Source organism: Rhagoletis pomonella, unplaced genomic scaffold (genome assembly GCF_013731165.1).
Source record: "Rhagoletis pomonella isolate Grant_MI unplaced genomic scaffold, Rhpom_1.0 Rhpom_scaffold_00005, whole genome shotgun sequence".
NCBI classification, from domain to species: domain Eukaryota; kingdom Metazoa; phylum Arthropoda; class Insecta; order Diptera; family Tephritidae; genus Rhagoletis; species Rhagoletis pomonella.
The window spans coordinates 82,457,747-82,460,298 of NW_023458559.1; positions in this window are offsets into that span (position 1 = coordinate 82,457,747).

Consider the following 2,552-nt stretch of genomic DNA (forward strand, 5'->3'; position numbering starts at 1 on the left):
GAAATGGTATAGAATTCTTGAAACTCAATATTTTTCGATCAAAAAAAACTCTCTTCAGTAGCTCGTTTCTGTAACAATTCTCTACAAACGGAGATATGAATTCGCTGCCCTGTTCTCTACTGCTAATGAGTAGTAGAGAATGACGTATATTCTCTACCAGTAGAGAAGTAATAGGTAGAAAAGAGTTACAGTAACGAGCTACAGGAGACTTCCAATAACAATACTGAATTGTTTATTTAATTTTTTTTTTAATACTAAAGATTTTTTATGTATCCCTCATTGCATATTCTGGCATTTTGGCGGACCTATATATATTTTTTCGATATAGAACAATCCTAGCGGGTGAGGGCGTAAAGATTTCGACTTTATTTGTTCACATGCATTTTTGGACCATGTCTATGTACATACATACATATGTATACCAAGTGCATATAAACGAGTACCGTGTTTATTACGCTTTTGCGCATCCCGATTATAAAACTAAAATAAATTTACAAAGGCTTAATTAAAAAATTTAAAATGAAGAACATTTTTTACTTCCATATTATTTGGTTGGTACGACTGTCAATAATAAATGACAAAACCCATACCGAATTTTCAGTTCAATGAATATTTGATAATTTGACCACATCCTCAACTTCATTAGAATATCGGATGCCGAGGGGCGCCTCGTCTGAAAAGCTTTTGCCTTTTCTTTAAGAGTTATAAAAAGAGTCCAATAGTGGTCAAACACGTCGAAGTCGTTCTCTTACTTGTTTAATTCTCTTTACAGGAGAAATGTTTCAGTATGCGAAAGCGCTGCTTGAATTGCACACATGAAAGAGATGATACTTTCTTTACAGCCTTGAACTTTAACTGGGTAGGAGAGGGTCATGAGTCATTATACTACATTGATAAGTTCTTGAGGACACATGGTGTATGATATAAAATAGCGCATTTATACGTGCATACACATTTCCATATACATGCATACTATGCATTTACATACTTACTACATGGATTTATGTAAATATGTATGTACATGTACATTTGTTCATAGCGACATACATAAATATATACATATTTGCATATATTTGGAGGAAAAACTTACAGTGCGTCAGTTCATTACGGAAAAAGTGAGTAAAGTCCGTATTTTTTCATGAACCTTCCTTTGTGGTTTTAAACAGGGCCAGAATAAATGGAATCTTGTTAACGGTCGAAATAATGGTGATCATCAAGCGTTTTAGCTTAGAAAATCTGCAATCAAATACATTCAGTACATTAGGTTAGTTCATTTAAAAATTATTCAGTAACTTGCCAGCAGCTGTCCAGCAACTTAATTTCTGATAGTCTAGTTAGTCTAGACTTAATTAACTTAACTTACGTAAGAAATCGGAAGAAGCGAAAATATTTTGTTTTTGTATTTTCCTTTTCAGCTGATGGTCACTTTGCCGCCTATAAGCCAGACCAAGAAATTCCTGAACAAAAATATATTGCGTTGGCTCTCATAGAGAAGAATATGTATTTAAAAAAGTACGTTAACCAAGATCAGTAACAATTGCAAGTCTCACGAACAGCTGATAAATTTGTTCTAAGCAATTTCCTAATAAAACGGCCCAACCAGCAAAATAACCTGAAACGTATCCGAAAATGGAAACGATTTCGTATTAAAACCTGATGTTTTGTCCATTTTCCGATTCCGTTTTCGGTCGTTTTTCAGATCCATTCTCCCCCTAAAGGGTTCATCCGAAACGTATGTACAGAAAACTATCGAAAATGGGTATGAAATGGATGCGTTTTCGGCTGTTTTCCTGAAATTTGTCTTATTAAATTTTTCGTTGAAAACCATATCATTATGAACTTCACAGAAACTTTTTCATAGTTACAGAAAATCAAACATAAAGCAATTTTAATATTCAGCAATTATTTAAATTTTAATAAATACTTTTAATGTGTTGCTTCTGACGGCATTCGAACCTAGGACCTCCTGAAAGCTAACAAATAGTTGCACGCTCCTCTGCACACACAACTATTGGCGAATACGTATACATATTTTCAATTACCCAGTTTGAAACAAAAATCTTAAAATTAGTATTTTCAAATAACATGATGACATTTTTCGGATAGGAAAAAGAGCAAAAATGGAAATCGTTTTCTGAACGTTTCGGGATACCAAAAATGTACGAAAACTGCACTGTCGGCAAAAAGTACGATTCTCTGCTGGCTGTGGGTTTTTCATGTCTTATTTTATATATATTAAAATAGGTTTATTTTGTCACTTTCAACTATAAAACCCCATAAACAATTTCCTTAAGTATTAGTTTAAATAGCATCAGCTGTTTTTCTTACTGCCAAATTGTTGCAAGTAAAATTTTTTCCAGTAAAAATTTACAACTTTCTTTTCAAGGGAACTGCCATTTTGCTCTCGCAATTTCCCCCACTTTACGATTTTTTGGATACATCCAATGCATATTTATTAAGATAGAAGTGACAACCATGGTTGCCACTCGCCGAAATTTTTTTCTACCAAAATCTCCTAAGAAAAGTTACCAAATCTTCACTACCAAAATCTT